The sequence below is a fragment of the Hippopotamus amphibius genome, chromosome X (assembly GCF_030028045.1).
Source record: "Hippopotamus amphibius kiboko isolate mHipAmp2 chromosome X, mHipAmp2.hap2, whole genome shotgun sequence".
Classification (NCBI taxonomy): Eukaryota; Metazoa; Chordata; class Mammalia; order Artiodactyla; family Hippopotamidae; genus Hippopotamus; species Hippopotamus amphibius.
In genome coordinates this window covers 49,531,873-49,554,739 of record NC_080203.1, presented here as the reverse complement: position 1 = coordinate 49,554,739, position 22,867 = coordinate 49,531,873, and positions in this window count along the sequence as shown.

The following is a 22,867-nucleotide window of genomic DNA, read 5'->3' as shown; positions in this document are numbered from 1 at the left end:
TCTATTGCCCTAATTTTCTCTCTCTTTCTCTTGCTTTCTCTCTCTCTTTCCTTTTTTTTTTGTTGGTAGATTTCTGTATTTTACTTCCTAATATTTATAAAGTTTGTGTTTTGTTATTCTTTTTTATTAATTTTTATTGGAGTATAGTTGCTTTACAATGCTGTGTTAGTTTCTACTCTACAGCAAAGTGAATCAGCTATACGTATACATATATTCCCCTTCCTTCCTTCCCTCCCTCCTTCCTTCCTTCCTTCCTTCCTTCCTTCCTTCCTTCCTTCCTTTCTCTTTGCTTTCTTGCTTGTATTATTTAGTTTTACCATATTTCTGTGCATTTAGATATCAGAAGCACCCAGCTAAAGATTCTCTTTTCTAGTGCTTTCTCATAAACTTATTCATATACAATAGTTGTAACATTAGTACAGGCCCTTGCCTCTTTGTAAATAAATATGAGGACTTAGACAGGGTTCCCTTTACTCTCAAGTCTACTATTTTTTATATTTTAAACAAAAATCTTGCTTTTCAAAGCATGCAACTTTTTTTAAAATTTTATTTATTTATTTATTATTTTTTGGGGGTACACCAAGTTCAATCATCTGTTTTTATACACATATCCCCGTATTCCCTCCCTCCCTCGACTCCCCCCCCCACCCTCCCTCGAGTCCCCCCCACCCTCCCCGGCCCAGTCCTCTAAGGCATCTTCCATCCTCAAGTTGAACTCCCTTTGTTATACAACAACTTCCCACTGGCTATCTATTTTACAGTTGGTAGTATATATATATCTGTGCTACTCTCCCGCTTAGTCTCAGCTTCCCCTTCACTCTCCTCCAGCCCCAGACCTCGAGTTCTCCAGTTCATTCTCTGCATCTGCATCCTTGAAGCATGCAACGTCTTACTTCTTTAAATTTCCTGATATTATTCAGATCACTTTTCTCGTCAGACGAATAATATAACACTGTTTTCTGGGGAATTTTGGCATTAAAATTTCCATAAAAAGATCATTTTCTTCAGCTCAATCATTAGATAATTTACCGCATGGCTTAATTTGGCTTTGTTCCTATTTGGCATGGTTTAAAAACAGTGAGAACATGGTCCTCTTTCAATTGCTAATATAAAGAATATAATTTTAATTTAGGTTTTAGTAGATCCACTTGTGTTCACAAATAGTTGTAACAAACAAATTAAAATAAATAGCCAGGAAGATGAAATAGTCTTCTACATATTATAGTTTGAGACATATTATTAGGTACCCACATCTCCACAGGTGCCTGAAGTTTCCAATGACCATTTATTGAATTATGAGCCTACTCTGTGCCTCTACTTGTTCTAAACATTGGAGAAAATTAAAAAAAAAACAAAACAAAAAATTCCGTCTACTGAAGCAGAGAGAGAGAGAGAGGTAAACTCATAATAATGATTCAACAGGGTAAGTGCTATGATCTAGAAATAAGGACGGTTTTTCCAGATAATGGGTGGGAAAGGGAGAATAGGAAGTTGTGGGATTTTCATATGAAAGTATTTGGATAACTTGATCAATATTATTAGCTGATTTAACTGATATGTATGGAGTCCCTCATTCAACTCCAACCTGACCCACTCTAACTTTTATTTAATTAGTGCTAAATATATTTAAAACTATTAACTAAATATTTTTCACATTAGAAGTCCTAATTTACTCTACATCTACAGAGAAGACCTACAGTGTCCTGACTGTCCCAAGATGTGGGAATCAATAGTCTTATATTAAAGAAGTCTTTAGAATTAAAAGGTATCATTGGAGTCCAGAGCTAGTAAAGGCTCCAGTTCTACGGCTTCCTCAACTCATAACCCCATTTATGCTCTACTTTTATTTATGGAAAAATTTACCTTAGGATCTGGCAAGGTTCCATCATGGGGGGTGGGATGTGAGATGATCATTTGCTGCCAAAACCCAATAGCCTTCCCCATCTAAAGGATGCATTTACCAGTAAAATATATTCTGGGCAGTTTTGTTAGGTGCATATATCACACTCAAGATAAATTTGAGCTCTATAAATCCAGATACCATGCATTATACTTCTTTTTATTCATCGCTGATTTAGTCACAGTCTTTGTATTTAGTAGACTTGCAAAAAATGCCTGTTGTTTTTTAATAACTTGAAAAAAGATAGCAACCCAGGAAGTATGGTATAGGCGTGAATTAACAAAAATGTGCTCTAAAAGCACAAAGACAAAAGTAGATGCCAAGTTTGTCCCCTGAAAATATGAAGGCAACATTTTGACTATTCCAAGATTAGTGTTTACGTTCATCGCATATTAACAAAAAAATTTTTTACACTCCATCCACTAGAGGGCAATCAATACATTAGACACAGACACTTCCCCCTACCCTGACTGGGGATCTAGTAACTTTAAGGGGATCAGGTAGGCATGAAGAGAAGTATGTATAAAATTCATCTCACGAAAAATAGCACTTTTGGACTCACTTCATGGATAATGGACCTGGAAGAGCCAAACAGAAGCGAGCTGGACTTCTCCCTTTGGCATTAAAGCTATGTCTCTTCCAGATACTTAAAATAGCTCACAAGTAAATAAGTATTTCCTTGTGAGTAAAGAAGCGTTTACCTGAGGTAAATGAGATTTCACTCTAAATGAAGCAGCATTTGACTTTGTCACAGAGGTCACTATATCTGCTGCCTCTACCAGGATGCAGTGGTAATACATATACAGATACAAGCATTGTATATAATGCTTGTCAAGCCATCTTGGTGATTAGACTATTTCCCTTCTGATGACATTTTCTACTAGAAAATTGCTCTAGTTTTTTCTATAGCTGACATCATAAATACAAAAATAGTTTAAGAAACAGAATTTGAACACTTTATGATTAATAAAATCCTGAAAGGACCTGGAGTCAGAAAACACACACACACACACACACACACACACACGCACACACACACACAACCTGCTGTTATTATAGGGAGCACTCACATCAAGTATGGACATTTATTCTGGAGGCTTCAGTATTTGGGGGAACCTTCTATTGATTCATTGTAGAGGTGTGCTCCCAAATTAGTTGTGGGTCACTCATTCCTCTTCTGTGAATAGGTACAATAATATCTTCCTGTCTCATGCATGGGGCTTTAGGAAGTTCTCACAAATCAAAAAATATTTTGAGATTCTTAGGAATACCAAGGAGATATCTTCCTTCAAATTTAGCTATGAAACCACATGTGCACATGGATTTTTTTTTTTTTTACTCATTTGTCTATTATAAAATTGTAGATGTGTTCCTCCACAAACAAAGAGCACCCTTAAATACTAAAATCTTTCTTAGGAATTTAGCAAAACTTTTAAATGTATACATTCAGAATATGTTAGATTTAGTTAAAAATGAAAATTAATCATAATTCTCAAATTACTTTGCAAAATAAAGACAGTAGAATCTAGGGCAATTGCTTTGTGAGACTGGTTTTTAATGTTTTCTTCATTAAATGATAGTGTTCATTCAGCCTGAGCTTGTTCACACTTCCTTAAGGACCTTAGGACTTCTTTCCTGGGGAATGGTTGCTGAAATTAATTCAGTGACCTTATTTCTCAGTTTCCATTGATATAATATGAGTTTCTAAGCTTTAGCTTTCCTCTAGACTTATCTAATATCTAGAACTACAGGCGCATGCTAACACATCTAGTTTGCACCCATTCCTAACTACCTCAGTGCTTCTAATTTTAAATCAAAGGTAGTGTTTCTAATTTTATTTCTAAGGTAAATGTATATATTTTTTGGCACTTTCACTATCACTTGTACATAGTGACCTCTTTCTAGATAGCTTTAGGCTCTTAGCTTAACATAAAGGTTGCAAAATGGGAGAAATAGGAATTTGTGTTATACTGAAATAAACAGTGGTCTTGAAATTAGACACATGAGTTTGGCTCTTGGCACCTCAGTTTACTAATTAAGCGACCTTGGGTAAGTGTCTAATCTTTCTGAGGCTCTCAGGCTCTCATTCCTCATTTAAAAATGAGGATAATAGCACCTACCTCTTTGAATATTTGGGGGATTAAAAAGTACAATATACAATTAATAGTGGCGTCTTCCTCTTTGCTAAACCCACAAGTACAAGTACAAGTTTGTCTCTCTGTTCTTTCCTACCTCCACCTTCACTGTCCCATAAAACCTTAGGCAAAAACACCGTGCTGGGCTCAGGGAAAAAAAGAAGTTATTTCTCTGTTCCTGCATGAGTTTGTGATCTAGCGAGGGAGACTGAAATCCAGGTCATGACTCTGGATCAGGGTAGACTGGAGGAAACATTGTCACATGCATGCAAATAAAGTGTTTAGAGGAGTATGTGTCTTCATCCATTTTGAATGGTAGATGTCTGAGGAGAGTCAGAAGCCAGGATTTCTTCTGAATCATAGACACAGAAATTACCTAGCAGAAGTTAGACAGATATAAGATTGCATCAGCCTCCTTCTTTAATCACTGAGTTATAGTTTAGTAAAACTGTCTATAAAGCAGAACATTTTTAGTGTCATGCACAGTTCCATCAATTTTAGTGCAATGTTGTTTTCCTACCATATTCCCCTCACTATTTAAAGTCACACGGCCTCCTTCTCAGTAGACATCTCTAATGATGTCTGCTGTTCAAGCTACAGAACACTCTTGCAGTGAATGGGTACTGTAGTGCAGGTGTCCCCAGCCCCTGTTAGAAACAGGGCCACACAGCAGGAGGTGAGCTGCGGGCTAGCGAGGGAAGCTTCATCTGCCGCTCCCCACTGCTCCCATTACCGCCTGAACCACCTCCCTCCAACCACCGGTGGAAAAACTGTCTTCCGTGAAACCTGTCCCTGGTGCCAAAAAGTTTGGGGACTGCTGCTGTAGTCCATTCCTACTTGTCCTCATAGTCCCTGCTACCTGAAAGGGACAATCCCTAATGCAGAAAGCTAGTGATAACCTTAGGGACACCTGGGGGAGACACTCATCAATTCTGAACAGTAATCCAGAGAGCAGCAGTAGGTGGCTTTGAGGTTGTTAATGCTGTCAGCTACATATGCTACATTGGCAGCCTCCAGAATTGGCTTGGACTCCAAGGGTTTCAGAGAGTAGAGATTCTTTTTTGCATTCACAACTCTTTCCATGCTACACTAGAAAATGATGTACACTACACTGTATGTATTGCACAGTAAATGTAGTGTATACTATAGTTAAGAAAATAGTTAAATGCAGGTGTTTTGTGTATTTGCACAGTACCTTCACGTATTGCTGATCCACTGCTTTCAGTTTTTCTCAGAAGGAAGGGTGCTTATAAATTTTGTTTTCCTTTGGTTTGGATATCCTCCCCTCCCCAGGAATTTACTTGGATAATAAAAAATCTTTTATGTATAATACTTCACATTTAAAGTTGTTGGACCACTATATAAGGAACATAAATTGTGCTTTTTTTAACTTAAGAGATTGTTGAGGAAAACATGTATCTAAATAATATACATTGATGTTCATGTGTAAGTATATATGCATTTCCAAATGTACTGAAAAAAAGTTTGTTTTTCTCAGATCAGAGATATTTCTCTTTCAAAACCTGATAGTATGCACCAGTCTCCTTGGAGGAGGTGACCTAGATTATGGCCAGAGTTCTCCTCATTACTGACTATATGAGCTTTAGTTTTCTAATCTGTCAATAATAATTTTTGGCCTAACTACCTCATCAGTATGTCATGAAGATCAACCAAGTAATGTTTGTGAAAATTTTTGTAAAATATAAAGCTCTGCAAAAAATAATCAAACAGAAAAAGAACATCTACTTTGTGCAAGGAAATTATATTTTCCTGCACTGCACATTGAGCCTGTAAAGTAAGTATTAGTATCTTCATTTACAGTGTGAAAATGAGAGTTTTACTCATACAAGTTCATACAGCTAGTAAGTGAAAGCGCTGGGCTTCGACCCCAGGTAGAGCTGATTATAAAACTAGCTTAATACTGCCTCCCAGCAACCAAAAAAATTAACTGTTTGTGAAGAGCAAAATAAAAGCTTTTTTCACTGACCATTACTAAACTCTGATCTCTCTGGTTTTTGGTGGCATATGGCAGGGGGTAAGGGGTGGTTGGTTATCCAATGATCTGAATGAGAATTTAGCTTCAGAGGGTACTGTGGTTATGAAATGTCTACAAAATTAAGATTAAAATATGCAGATTAAAATATGACAGAGGTGTGGCAATGGCACAGTGCCCACCAAGCCTTCTTTTTCAGAATGGTAAAATATAACTCATCAGTATATCAATATACCTACCACAAAAGCCTTTTCTTCCCTTTTAAAAAAGTGTTTACACACACACAAAGAAACACACAGATATTAAATTTGTGGATATGGTTGCCCTGCAAAAGGGTCCATGAATAAAGAATAAAAACAGGCTTTTATTGTATATCTCATCTTTCTTGATATTAATTTCAGTGCGCTAATTATGAGCATGGTTTTTATGAAGAAAGAGTGTGTCACATCTACAGTATCTTAGCAATACTAAAACACAGAGGCTGTGTGTTCTCAACATTAGCAAGCTACATTCAGAAAGACATTCTAAATATATGCATGTTGCCAATAAGTAGGAGAGCAGGAAAGTAAGAGATAAAGGATTTAAAAAGCAAACAGCAAAAACATTCTTATTATCCTGAGCTCCAAAGGCAGGTAGAAATCTGAAATTGCCATTTCTTGCATAGTGACTCAGTATATGGGGATAAGAGTATTAATTCACAAAGGTCTCCAGATTCTTGTTGGAGATTTTGCCTCTTTGGGCTGATTTTTTTATTTTCTTAAGTGAGGAATAAGCACGTACAAAGAACATCATTCTTAAACATTTCACTTCATCAGAATTCATTAGAGCAGATCTGAAGGTTTCATTATTCTTTGAGTACATTAATAAAACCACCACACACTTATTTTTAATACTATGTATATGAATTATTCTGACAGTCAGTTGCAAAGCCAACATATCAATCCTGAAATTAAAAATGTAACAGGACAAATTAGTGTGTTCCAGCCACCACAGGCCAAACTGAACAATATACTCCCTGCTTGAAACCCAGGACACAGCTATCCTATAGGAGAAAAATGATAGGGACCACTAAAGTGGCAATCAGCTGGGGCCTAATTGGCATTTGAATAAACAGACTGTGTTTCTACATGTCAAATGTTGTTTCTCCCCAGGCCTTTGATTTCTTGCTCCCTTCACCCTCCCCAAAAGCAAGGTTTCAGCCATGCCACTTGTGCATAGTGTCCATTTTTGAAAGTCCTGACACAGTGCTTACAGCTCAGACAACACAGAACTGACAATGGCAGTCTTTTTGTCTTTAGTTTCCCTCTCTCTGTGTGCGTAACAAAGCATATTAAAAACTATTTGGAATCAAGGTGTGTTGCTAACTTATTGCTCCATGAAGTAATGTACCACACTAGGTTGCATCAGTTCTCTAGGCCTAATCTAGCTTTCCCCAGTGGCTCTGGTGCCCGGGGGAGAGATACTGTATCTGTTCCATTTATGAGTAGAAAGATAAATGGTTTTGCCCTTAATAAATGTAGAGGACTAGATGAAGAGCTCAGTACAACCTGCTTTTTACTCCCTTAAGCAGCAAGACCTTTTTAATCCTCTTCATTCCCTCCTCCACTAATTTTGCATGAACTATGCTGTTAGCCACATAAGATGATGAATGTTTGAAATAGTCCAGTAAGGCTGAGCTAATGAGAGTGTTGTCATTAAAACTGTGCACTATAGCTAAGAGGCAGGACCCAAACTTCTGAGGACACTTAGGTTTTATACTTCTTTTCCCACTGCTGCTGATGTAGCATTACATATTTAGTCCTTTTCAGCATTAGAGCTTTGTTAATAGGAAGACAATTCCTTATGCAGTATTGATGATACTTTTGACTGCCCTTAGTAGGGTTTTAGCCGTGTCCTTTGTGCTACAGGGCTCTGAGTGTTTCCTATGCAGTGGCTGTGTGCCAAACCTGTCTGTTCCTACAGTGTCACACTATGAACTCTGACAGTTAATAAACTATTTGCTGTGTGTCCTTTTGCAAGTGGTTACACTTCTTCAGGTAGAGAAGAAAACATGGAGCTGTCAAGTAGGAAGATAAAATGCTTTATATCTTGGTAGGGAAAACCATGTGACTTCCACAGAGCCAGTTTCTAACCCTCTGCTTTAATCAGCTAGGACAGATAAAAACATAATAGGCTAAAATTAGTTGATCAGCTGTAATTATATTCATCAATTATATTGGTTTATATATTTCCTTCCTTTTTTGAATTTATAAAAGGTACCCATCATTGCACACCCTTTGGGCACAATTAAAGAAGTTAATTAAAAGTTTGGTGTAGTAGAAGAGTTGGCTTTATCTACTTCAGTAGATCCTTTCTGTTTCAAATCATACTAGTAACATAGTTCAATATTAAGTTTAAATGTATACTGTATGGTTTCTCTCTTCTTTTTAAAATTGTCTAGTGAGAAGGTAAATTCATGTCTGAATACCTGGTTACCCACTTTTTTCTTGGATCGGAATTCCTCCCCCAAACAAAGCCATTAGAGTCTCACAGAAATAAATAATTGGAAGCCAGTAATTAAAATTATTTCGATTTTGCACATAATAACATATGAACATTAAGATGGTTGTAGGCAATTATATGTAGGAATATAATTGTAAAAATATTGAGAGCCATCTTAAATAGTACAACACATCAGATTGCTTATTCTACGATCTGAATTGGTAGAAAGGAAGGAAAGAAGGAAGGAAGAAAGGGAGGAAAATAAACAAAATAAGAGAAAGAAAAGCCAAACACACTTTTTCATTCTATAGAATTAATTTCAGAAGACCTTCAGATTATCACATCAATCAATGAACTTCAGTTAACGATATTAAGATCATTATATAACTCCTTTGGTGCTATAAACCCAAAAATTCCCATCTCTCCCTATCTCTGTCTCATCTCTGTAGCTCAGAGAATGATATATGGTTTCTCTAAATTAAACACAGGAAAGCCTTGTTTTTCTTGGATATTTTCAGGGGTGCCTGGGGTAAGGGAGGAAGAGGCAAAATATGACTGATTACTGAACTATGATTTTAATTGATTAGGCAGCAATCTATTTCACTCATGTGGTGAGCTAATGCAGCTGATAAAACTGCAAAAGTAGCTATACCAACTATGTACAATCATATTTAACTATGGATAGGTTAATATTTAGGCTAAAATTATGTGGCCTGATTTTACAAATCATGAAAACATGAAATGAAATGGACAGTTGAATATCAATGACTGGATAAAAGCAGGTGAAATAATTTGGACTAGAGACCAAGGAAATATGCTATCCACGTTAGGTGTACACATTGTTCAAATTAATGAGATCCATACAACAAAATTAAATTTTGCCCTGTAGTCCCAGCCTCAGTAAAGATGCAATTTGTTTTTAGTCCAACTCTGATTGTCTTTTCAAATTGCCAATTCATTTCAATGATAAAATTAACCAAATCCATTAAAAACATTTTAAAAATTATATTCTGCCCTAATAGCCATAGTCTCAGTGAAGATCCAGTTTTCTAAGTCCAGCTCTCCCATTGACTTTTCATCTTGTCAATTTCTTTCAAGTCTTGAGCATCTGGACATGTGGTAATTTGTGCTGTGAGTATCTAACACAGTGGTTAGCACCATATGTGGATGTCTTTGATAATGGTCCATCAAGCCATCAGGAGAATCGAAGGGGATATTGCCTCTGCTTTATATGAGACACCAGATGCCATCAGTTTAGATATTTAAGATTTTGTAAATTAGAACTTGCACAAGTATTTCAATCTCAATATTCCTACAAAGATCTCTTTAACATTTTTCGCCTATTCAATTTCTGAAAAGGAATATGGGTAATTCAATTCAGTCACATCTTTATTGTCTTCATGATAGAGAATAATCATAAACAAAACAAAAGTAACCATCACCACCACTACAACAAAAAGCAATCAAATAGCAATCTGTATCTTTGATTTTAAAATTGCAGAGCCATTCCAGGATCTGTTTATGTCACCTGTTTTGGCTAATGCCAATCTGATATCATATTACTGACTGATTTATCAATTCTATCAAGCAATCATTCATCTCAGTGGAATAATTTGTTGTAATAGTTGATGGACTGAAATATAACCATTAAATTCCAGCCAATATTTAATCACTTCAATAGCACCATTTATATACTTATACAAATATATTCTGAGTATTATTCTTAAGCTGTACTCATAAGGCAGAAATAAATGAAATTAGTTATCCTAGTATTTTTGACCACATTAGGCACTAACTGAGATTAAATCCAGAGTCACCAATGTGACTGAATTTTTAATTAACCAGAAACTGGTCACATGGTCAAACATGAGGCTCAATAATGTGCTGGTGCCAAAAAAGAACAAAAAAAGACAGGATATACAAGAAGATAATGACCAGTTTTCTTAATTTTACATATATAACATACACAACCTAACACATATATGATTTTCATTAAGTTCAATTCAGCACCTTCTTATAAAATCCCACAAATAATCTAATATTCAAAATATAAAGGATTTTTAGCTCATCTAAAGAATACTACTATGTGTGACTTTAAGGCTTTGCATCTCATTAAAATGAAAAAAAGCTTCTAAAGCTTATAGATTTCTATTGTCTTCTTGGAGAGAAATAAAATACCACATAACCTTAGAACATTGGCTTATTGAATAGTACATAATAAGGTCAGGCCAAAATGGAGGTCATAGCTTAGGAAGTTAGCTATTGCATATAGATCACGGTAGCAGTGACTCAAGCCGAGTTATATATTTCCCAAACAGCCCCATTCCATATGTTCTCAAGTGACTTTGTTTTGATGGACCAAATTGCTATGCTGGCCTCTGCTATGCCTCTTGTGTGTATCCAAAAATATTGGTGGTGGTGCTGCTGATGGTAGCGTGACAATTTAATAAGAATTCACTACAAATTCAAATGAACAGAAATGGTGTTTTTAAGTCAACTTCCCTGCATTTGTTAGGATATATACCAGCAGCTAATGCATTTGGAGTGAGATAAAAATAGATCCTAGACAGCAGCATAGATTGATTTTCTTTTTGCAGTAAACAGAAACTGTCACCAACAAACACATTGATAGCTATGCCTACACCCAAAGAGCTGAACCAAGTTTTTTCCACTGTACCTTCTGTCTTATTCTCAGAAATGATGCATTGTACCTAAAAATGATACAGCTAATGAAATAAAGAAAACTTATTCTAGAGCCAAGTATTTTTTAAAAGATACCCCCTGTCCTTGGTCTGTAGGTCTAACTTTTCATTGATGACCAGTATAAAAACAAAGGGCAGCAGGATATAACCCTATTAGTGCCTATTTAGGAGCTCAAATACATAGAATTTTTGATAGCAATTTTTTTAAGCCTGAGCTACTGCCATATATATATATATATATATATATATATATATATATATATACATATATATATATATATATTTTACAGAAAAGTCTCCCTCTCCTCCTGCCATCAACATCTGCAGTTGTGCACACGTAAAAGTAAAAATTCTGGGAAAATGCAAGTGTACTAACAAATAATTCTTCCTAATTCTTAACAGTTGATGAATTTCCAAGTGGGTTTGATGTGTTACATTTTGCTTAGTAGTAATGGTTAAAAATTCGTCAGGCACATGAAAAGATGCTCAACATGGCTAATCAGCAGAGAAATACATATCAAAACCACAATGAGATATCACCTCACACCTATCAGAATGGCTATCATCAAAAAGACAACAAATAACAAATGTTGGTGAGAATGTGGAGAAGAGAGTACTTTTGTACGCTACTGGTGGGAATGTACATTGGTGCAGTCAGTATGGAAAATAGTATGGATGTTCCTCAAAAATTTTAAAATGGAACTACCATATTATCCAGCAATTCCAATCCTGAGTATATATGTGAAGAAAATGAAAACACTAAAAGTTGCATGTGCCCCAATGTTCGCAGCAGCATTATTTACAATAGTCCTCCAACACTGGACACTTAGGATAAAGAATATGTGGTATGTAATATTCCATTATATATATATATTTTTCAGCCTTGAAAAAAAATGAAATTCTGCCATTTGCAGCAATACGGATGGACCTAGAGAATATTATGTTTGGCAAAATGAGTCAGACAGAGAAAGGCATATACCATATATCACTTATATGTGGGATCTAAAAAAATAATACAAATGAATGAATATAACAAAACAGAAACAGACTCATAGATATAAAGACCAAACTAGTGGTTACCAGTGGTGAAAGGGAGACAGGGAGGGGCAGGATAAGGGAATGGGATTAAGAGATACAAAGGCCTATGTATAAAACAAATAAGCAACAAGGATATAGTGTACAGCACAGGAAATATAGCTATATTTATAAACATAGCTATATCCTAAAAATTTAATAGAGTATAATCTATAAAAATATTGAGTCACTATGTTGTATATCCCAAACTAATATAATAGTGTACACCAACTATACTTCTTAAAAAAAAATTCTTCCATTTACAAAAACAACAAAAAACAAAGGCTATTGCTTGTAAAGTCCTGGCTTTATATAATGATGCTAATTTTAGCTTTAATCCCATTCTTAGGCAAATTAAAACTCTTATTTGTGGAGTTATTATTAAGACAATCCTGACATTTTTCCAATTGCTAATTCATTAAGACAAAATCAATATGGAAAATTGGCCTAATGTCTTAGTGAGCCTGACTTTTTCTAGATATCCCTAGGATGAAATAAGGGCACCAGAGAGAGTCATGAATATAAATCCAGCCAAAGGGGAAAGTTTGAGAGCGGGCATAAACTGCAGGATGCTTACATCCTTTATGCCTTTATGAAAATACAAATATAATATTTTTTGGGGCCTGGTCAAGAAAACCAAACTTCCAGTTTGGACTTCAGGCTTCCTTCTGCAGTCTCCGCCAGAATCAGGTCATTACATATCTGTTGTGATATCCACGTTTTTTCTCTATTCTCAAGCTAGTAAGGACCTTCCCCCAAAGAAACATTTCATTGTTTACCAGAAGTTTTTGTGTGATGTTATTACTTGGCTGCTAAAGAGGCCATATGACTTCCAATTCTAGCCAATTTGGAATAAAAGGGGCCAGATTTATTTTCCCACATAAAACAACCAGAAAAAAAATGGACAACAAAAATAAAATAATGATTTTTCAAGGCACTGACTTTCAGGCGACAAAGGACAATGATCCCTAATGGACAAGAAAGGAGATGAGCCCTGTGATTACTGCATTGACTACCTAGATTAGTTCCAGGCTGCAGAGCAGAGAGGGGGAATACAGGTGGAGCCTTGTGGATCTACTGAATTGAGGAGACAGAGCTAAGAGTCCAGAGAGATCCAAGTGGCTAGAGTTCACAGGAAAGAGTATAGGAGAGGAGAGAGCCGCACAGAGTGAGAACTTCTGACACCTGTGGAGGGTCCCTTTCAACTACTCAGCAGTATACTTATCAGTAAATGCAAGTGAGGAAACTACCTGATCCCTCCCAAAAGGATTAGAGATAAAGTTGCCCACCACTCGTAGAAGGCTGGGAACAGTGACTGTTGCACAAATCAGACTGGAAAATCTCATGATTCACAAGGAGTTGAGGAAAGGACACAGTAGGGTCTTATTTCAATAGTGGGGAACCGTTAGCTCTAGACTGAGCATTGCTCTAGTCCTCACCTAACAAATCGTAAAAGCAAGAACCGAAAGGATCAAACTGCTTCCAAAAACTTAACTACATCCCAGAATGAAGCTTAAGAATATCTTTGGGATACAAAAATATCCAAGGCCAAGATAAGTAATTTGCAGAGTTCAGTGAAAAATGAAATATGGAGGCTCTTGTTAAAAAAGCAGAATAAAAGTGTCATTAAGGGGGCTAAAGTATGAAGCTTGTTTTTTTCCTTTCTTCCAATCTCTCTCTCTCATCATGTTTTTTATTTGCTATTTAATGTTATCTAAGTAAAGAAAATGTAAATTTTAAGTTATTAGCTGGAATCTTACCATTCATCTTTATATGGTGCACTGGCAGTTTTAAATGTAAATGTAGGAACTCATGTGCAAATTACAAAATTCTTCTTCAAACCAACCAGAGCAGAAAAATGCAAGCCAAATCAGGAAGCCAAAAAAAGACAGGGTCATTCCAAGCATTGAATCAGCCAAAGGGAGCTCTTCCTTGGACATAATGCACCCTTAGGCACAGGGATCTTCTTTTAGCCACAGGGAGATTCATGGAATGAATGAAGAATCTAACAGATGTTTGATGGCCCTGCTCCATGGCTTGGGGTGTGTACACTTACTTATGCCTGATGGCTGTTGGGTTTCCCTCCCACCAGCTTCCAGACAGATGTGCTGTGTTCCAACCAGGAGTAAGCTTTGGAGAAGGCCAGCCAGGCATCTCCTCTCCCACAGATTACCACCTCAACTCATAGCGGATGAGAAATTTCCAAGGGTCTTTAAACTTGTTGTGCTGGAATGTGTTAGGTACTTGAATTGGAGGTGGGAGAGAGGTTCACCCTTACCTATATGTGGCTTCCTGAAGAGGGCCACCATAAATGAGGTTGTGCTGCCTGCACAGGGCAAAAATGGGCTCCTTGCTGATAAACCCTGGGTGGATATGGCCAACCTCTCCCTGAGCCCATATCTAGAGTCCCATGTTATGGGACCACTTCTTCAAATGAAAATTTTAAAAGAAATCAAATATCTAAAATTGATCTTTGTGAATCTAATTTTCTTGAAGTGGGAGATGGATGACCTATATCTGAAAATTTATCTGTAGAAACCCCAGAGATTCTTAGAGCACAGTTTTTAAAACACTGCTTTGACCAATGCAAAGAACCCAGCTAGCTGAAAAGAAGCTCGGTGCATTAATTTAAGTCTGAAAAGTCCCAGGGGAATATACTCTCACTCTGATCTGCATCAGAGGGTGATTTATTGTGCTTTGATGTACTTTCCCACACATTTTATATGCTTAATTGTTGTGCACATTCTCTAGCACTGCACTAGACTCTTCCCCAGTGATAATAGCTATTTGGGCTGAAGTGGACCCCTGATCCAAAGATACCCAATCAAAAGGATTATAAGGTAGCCATACCTTAGAACCTCTATCTGCCCAGGGATAAAGTGAGCCAATTTGACTTATTTTCATGTGAGAGCTGGGAATTAAGGAATGAAGCCAGCATAAGCTCACAGTGCAAGCATATATAGAGGACATGAGGATCATGAGGAGTCATTAGCAAAGAAAAGATATGAAATAGAAACTATAAGCAACAGCTATGCATTAGAGAAAAAGATGTAGAGAGTTAAGAATCCATTTGGTCAGAAGAAAAGTAAGAAGATCTATGTTTCTCTCAACCAGAAGAGCCAGAGAAATCAGATGTCTTTCAGAATAATCAGTAACTACTTCTAGCCATGAGGTACTGATAGATTTCTACTCAGGGAAGATCCATGCTTGAAATAGAAGCTGTTTGTGGATTATTGACTCCACATCATTAAATGATCTCCCATGGTTTCAAAAATAATCCTGGCTCTGAGAAAATTTGAGGGTAAGAGTGGGAGATTGTTTATCTTATTTCTGTGCTTGGGGAAGATATACACTTTGGCTTACAATGAAGAACTAGTCTCCTTAAGTTCCTTTACAGGGGCCATTAATATTCTCTATCAAGCTAGTTTACTTGGAGGTTTATGACTGGATTTCTGCTGTCTCTCGTTTTGGGCATCAGTTTGTCCAGCTCTAAGTAGTATATTTCACACTTTGAATCTGATTACTTGGCTCACAGATCAGACATAGTACTTATGCAAACCTCCATAAAGAAGTCCTCAAGTGATGTACATAGTAACCACACACAGGAAGAGGAATTAGGGCTCAGTTTTAAGCATGTAAGGAGTAGAATGGAAGATAAGGAGGCAGAATTGCTGATATATACAAATTGATACTGCCAAGTTTTTTCCTGTTTCTAGATTCATCTGAGACCACTTTTCCCTTGCTTTCTATGTTCCAGTCAAACTGGCATTTTTCCATTTTCTGGAATATACCATGCCCCTTCCTGCCATAAGGACTTGGAGCAATCTTTATCCTTGCCCTTCAATGTGACCCTCCCTCTTTCACTCAATTACGGGCTATTCATTCTTCAAATCACAATTAAAATTTTACTTCCTTAGGTGAAAACTTCCTTGACAGCACCCACAACCCTTTTCTAGATCAGAAACTTTGTTCTATTCCTTCAGAAAATTTATCTCCATTTGTAATTATACATTCAGTAGTGTGATTTAAAAAATTAAATGTAAGTATTTCTTTTAGAGTCTAAGCTAAATGAGAGGAGAGATGTCCTCCATGGTTTGCTCATCAAATTTTTTTTCCAGCACTTGAAACATATTTGTTGAATAAAGGTAAGAAAGAAAGGAAGAAGGAAGAAAAGGAAGAAGGAAGGGAGGGAGGCAGCTGGAGAAGGAACAGAAAGCTGCAAACATATATACCATAAGTTGCAGCAACCATAACAGCATCATTCTTAAGAAAGGGTTGGGAAGCAATCAGAAGAAAGGGTGTTCTCCTTCCTTGTTTACTTGGGTTATGGAAGCATACTCTGTGGTATCAGAAGGCAATAATTAAGGAGCTTCTTTCTTCTGCCCTAACACCTCCGGAAAATGAAAATTCTCATTTACACAAACTTTCCCTTTATCAGTTAATTTACTAACGTTGATATTGTTTTTCTGGAAATCACCATTTGATAGCTGTTATATTACGTTTAGGTGCATTGATAGCAATACGTTTTGTCATCACAACTGAGTCATTAATATGTGCAGCTGTTATATTTCAATTGCATTCTCCCTAAACTTGTATTATTTATTCTTATTTCAATACTATTATTGGCTATAAGGTGTATGTACACAACATTTGGTGAAGCACTAGTTCTGGAAAACCACAATATGTTTCTTTTAGAGTCATCTTTTTTCTCTTAATATAAACCTTTTTAGGGACATTTTGTAAAATAACATATTCTGATGAAAGTGGCTCTCATGGCTTGTTTAGAATCATCATGGGCCATAGAGTCTCAACGTTTCCTACATAATAAAGCCACTCTTTTCTCAATTGCCTAATCTCTTACAATTCCATGCTGTGGAGGATGGTTGCAAAACAATGAAGGTGTTTTGTTTTTGTTTCTGTGGGGGTTTTTTTTGGTGTTTTGTTTTTGTTTTTTTGGTTTTTGTTTTGTTTTGTTTACTATTGAACCAACACGTGTCACACAGTGATATTTGAAGTGTAAGAAGGCTAACAACACTACTACTTATATCTATCTAGAGTGACAATTTTGTGGCTGAATGGATGTTCTGGAGTCCAAAGTACCAAAGCCCAAATCTTGGCGTGAGCATTATTAGTTTGATAACCTTAGGGAAGTTGCTTACTTTCTCTGTACCTTAATTTGCTCATCTATAAAATAATTATAGTAATAGTGTTAACCTACCAGGTTGATTTAGTGAATATCCAATAAGTTAATAAATTTGAAAAGCTTATGACAGTGAATGATATAAAGCAAGGGACTCAGTAAATATTAGCTATGCCCTTCATTATTAATTGTACATAAGATGGTGACTAGACTTAAGAAAAACTTGCTTAAAATGGACTAAAGTTATGCTTAAATTTTAAACTTGAAATTTGATAACATATTTGATGGACTTCTTTACTATCTGGTTCAAGATGCAAGAGTATTAAGCTTGGATTCAGAGGACACAGAGGTTGAATGGTAATTAATTTGGCACAATTCACATACCCTATCTGAATTTCAGTTCCTCTTCTCTCAAATGAAAAATGTTATTTGTCCTATCTTCCTTCAAGACTTATTGGGAGAACCAAATAAATGATCTTTGAAAATACTCCATGTACTTTAAAGCTCTGTACAAACTTGAGGTTATCAAAATGACCTTAAGCTCAATTGCTCAAAGAAATATTGAGCCATACCATGAATTACAATATTTGGGTGCTTACAATTACACCTCCAGTTTGGAGTGTCTTCCTTCCCCAGAAGAGAGTAGGAAAATCACTGAACTTATAGTCAGCTGATGAAGATTCTCTTTCTTGGACTTCTACCAATTAGCTGTGTGATTTGGAAGAAGTAACTCCCCATTTCTGTGCCTCAGTTTCCTCATATAAAATGAATATCTGGAGTTAGTTGATTTTTAAGTTGTCTTTCAGTTCTGACATCCAGGAATAATAAATAATCCTTGGAACTAAGTTTGATAGGTTTCAAAGAGGAAGGGTACCTACCACTTAGGGTGCTTCTAAAGCCATCAGTGAAAGTATATTTTTACTTGAGTTCTTAAATTGCATCAATATCGATAGCCGCAAAGGTACACAAACAGAATCAATTCAGGCATCATCTTTTGACAGCTATTTCAGGTTCTGATAATAGTCCAACATTTGGTCAGTGCCTAGGTAAAAGGGCTGGTCTAATAAGTCTCCAATAAGTTTCACATATTGGAAAGAGACTCATAAAGCCATTCTTAGACTTTATTCATGGATTGCTAAAGATGTGTGGTCTCATTGGTGCTTCCCTCAGGGAATTAAAAGCAGGTCTTATTTAGAACTACTCAAGCTATATTCATGGGAGCTCATTATGTGCTGTTCCCCCCAGAGCAGTATTTCTGTCTGAGCCTTCAGGTGGTAGGCAACTTGAATGAGGAAGTTAAATATCACTGGCTGCCCTGCTGAAGCATTGCTGAACCTTCCGCAGTGTATGAGATAAGTCATTTGGGGACTTTAGGCTCTCAGTCGTCCTCTTAGAATAGTTGGAGCAATTACTTTAGAGGCAAACATGGACTAATCATTTTGAAATTTCAGTTTAAGTTCAGAGCCTTTTTGAGTTACACAAGCGCTAAAATGACCACAAGAGATTCATGTCTCAGGGTCAGGTGACAGCCCACAAACTAGCACTGCTGGCAAATCTTCCAGCACCACAAGTGTGTAAAAAGTGCTTTGCTTTACTTCTCCAATCTAAAAGCACATTGCCAGAGATCCAAGTAGCTTCTATAGTGTAGATTATACAATATGAGACTAAAGAGTGACTCCAAAATTGAAGACACTATACTCATCCCTGAATAGTCATCAATAGCAAAGGAACAGCCAGACATATTATTTAGCTCTGATAAGGCTCATCATTCATGACTCTGAACTCTCATGAGATGAATCATTTGATTCATGAACTTATCAGTGAGTTCTACTTCTAGAAGAGTAACTTCAGTGCTCGCTGTTACAGTACTCAATACTGAACAGTTGATGTTAAGGTTAATTACAAGCAATTCAATAATGGACACCCCTTCTCACTTAGAAAATGTCATGGTAGGTGCCATTCACATGAGAGATGCATGCAGGAATAAACATGCTGGTAGATTAAATGTGCATTTCCACTGATTCTATGGAAAAGAATCATTCCTGTCTTAGACACTGGAATAGGAACAGGGAAATAATCCTAAAATGCTCCCAGTCCTTAAAATGGGTATCTCAAGGCTACACTGGAGAAGTGAAAAGCAGTGTGGGGCCTCCAGATGGAGGCTGCTACAAATTCATTTTCAGTCTTTATAATGTTTTCTTAGTTAAACACAAGTAGAGTGGAACCCCACAGGACCTTGCTTCATAAGGGGATCTCTCCAGACTTCTTTCACAAAGCCTCCCTTGACAATTCAGATACACAAGAAAATATGATTTCTCTAACTCTGGTTAAAAGTCTCATCTCTATTAACAAAGAATTATTTAACTACATTGTATTTTGATATTTATTTCATTAACTACTTATCTTTATTCTCATTAGAGCCTAAGCACCTTTTGAGCAGGGGACATACCACATTTTCCTTGCAACCTTGCCCCAGTGGTGCCAAGCACATTCTTGGCACATTGTAGGTGCTCAATAAATCTCTTCTGGGTGACTGCTTTTCTTCATACATATAAACTAGAAGCTATATCTAAGTGGGTAACCCAGGGAGTTTATCTAATTTTGAAATGCTAATTCCCACCTAATTCTTATTCAGGTTTGGCTTTTCTGATAGTGTCTACTTAGAAAAGTGAAACTGCTCCTTACTGGGGTCATTTGATTTCACAATCTGCTTCTTCCTGAAACAATAAAGTTTAAGCATTTTTTTTTACCTGCCAGGCTTTCTAAATGCTAAAAACTTGCACACAATTGTGTTTAATATGAAACACCCACTCTTCTGGAGAAGAGGTTGTCATTCTAACTCTGTGCTAAGGGGTGCAAGATCAAGTTACCAGATCAGTTAGTTCACTGTAAGGCATTCTGTTACTGGCTGCACCTCTATGCCTGAGAGTTAATGGCAAACTGAATGTCATCCAGTTCACAAGCTTCTAATCATGACCGGCTGGTGTTTATAGGTCTTATGCCAATAAAGGCATCCAAAAATGACAGATGTAACTGGATCAGAGAGCATTTGGATCTTATTCACTGTCAATTAGAAATAAAATGATGGATTCCAGATCTTTTTTATGAATTGGTGTGTATATCAAATTTCTATCCCCCAAACAATTTCTTCAATGCAGCAGAAAGGAGTAGCATTTGAAAAACTCATTCAAAATGAGGAGAGGCAATTTTATTTTCTCACTGTTTGCATTTCTAAGAGTTTCCAGTTTTTATTTTCTTTTCCAAACCTTAATGTTGCCCTCCTAATGGAAACAGATTTGAGGGCAGAACAGGAAATGTTCCATTTTAACTTGACTTCTAAAGACACAAAAACAACATGAAGAAAAATGGTTGAAGGAGATAAACTCTATGAACAATTATGCCGAAACTAAATCTTATGAAATCTCTCAAGTACTTCCCTTCATATCACTGACTAGTTAATATTTAGTGTTGTCTTTAAACTGGATACTCTTTGGTAAATAGTACCAGGTGCTGTCGCGAGGCACCAAAGAAATAAAAGGTGTGGTCTTTCTACTGGCAGAACAAATAATGAGATTTGAAAAGGCCAAGGGAGACATTTAAGGACTACCTAATCGATAAGTACATATTCACATTTGGCACTGGGAAATGGGTAAAACTGGAGTTCTTAGTGAACAGAAGGGGGATCAATCACAGAAGACTTCAGTTGAATTCAGAAACTTCCATCCAAACCTATCACCAGGTTGGCCATTGTCAGTTGGCCACTGTCTCTCATGTGGACAATGAAAGATACTTCTTACTAGTTTCAATTCCTCTTGTCTTGTATTCTTACTATCAATATCAAACACGGTAGTTGAACTGGCTTTTCTAAAATGCAAAGTTTAGAAATTTGTCATTCCCTTCCCAGAACACTTGCATAGCTTCTCATGTCTCCCAGGATAAATTTCAAATTCCTTATCATTTGCCATATAAAGTCCCCCCACATAGAAAAAAAAGGCTTTTTTTATGATCTGATCATAAAAAGCCTACTTCTTCCTCATTTCTTATTATCCCCATTCCTATAGTCTATGAATAATTCACTCATTCATTCATTTTTTTCAACAAATATTTATTGAGCACCTACTCTCTGCCAGGCACTGTTCTAGGTGCTGAAGATACAACAGAAAGAAAAACAGATGTTAAAAATTCTCTATCTTCACTATCATTACATTCAAGTGAGCAAAGAAAGAAAAATAAACATTTAAGTTGCCAGATAGTGATAAATTCTGTGTACAAAAAACATAGGAAACATCAATGAAGACTGGTTGCAATTAAAATAAAGCATCAATGAAGAGGTAACATTTTAGGAAAGACTTAAAAGAGGTAAGGGAGTGAGACTTGCAGTTATCTAGGTGAAGTATGTTCCAGGCTCAAGTAACCACAAGTTAAAATCTCTAAAGCAGAAGCTTTCTTGATGTGTTTAAGAAAAAGCAAAGGAGCAGTGTGTTTGGAGATGTGTGAGTGAAGTGGAGAGTAGTAGGTGACACATTCAGGGAAGGGGAAGTTTGTGTAGGGCCCTGTGGACCATTATAAAGACTTAGCTTTTATTCCTAGTATACCAGGGAGCCATTGCATGTTTTGAGCAGAGAAATGATATGATCTGACTTGCTTTTCAAAATATGCAAATTCCTTGATTTCCTGTTCTTTTCCTTTTAAAAATTGAGATATTATCCATAAACGTTAAAATTCACACTTTTTAGTGCACATCCCTGAGCGTGACAAATGCATACAGTCATATAACTACCATGATTGTCAAGGTGTGGAAGAATTTTATCACTTCCCAAAATTCTCTGGAGCCCTTTTGTAGTCAACACCTACTCCTATGCATAGCAACTGGTAATCACTGATTGGTTTTCTACCTTATAATTTTGCCTTTTCCATGTGTTATGTGGAATCATAGCATACATAGCTTTTTTGTGTATATAATTTTTTACTTGGCAAATGCATTTGAGATTCATTCATGTTATTGCATGCGTATCAGTAATGCATTCCTGTTTATTGCTGAGTAGAATTCCATTGTAGAGATACGCCAGTTTGTTTATCAATTCATCTTTTGAAAGACTTTTGGGTTGTGTCCACTTTTTGGCAACTGTGAACAATGAATAATGCTATGAACATTCATATAAGTCTTTCTGCAGACATATGTTTTCATTCTCTTCAATAAATACCAAGAAGTGGGATTATTGGGTCTTATGGTAAGTGTTTTCCTAAGTGGCTATTACATTATTTTACATTACCACCAACAATGTATTAGAGCTGTTACTTATCATCCTTGACAAAATTTGTCAGCTTCTTTTTTTCCATTTTACTGTGCATATAGTGGCATCTCTTTGTGGATTTATTTTGCTTTTCTCTAATGAATAATGATATTGAGTACCTTTTCTTATGTTTATTTGCCACATATAT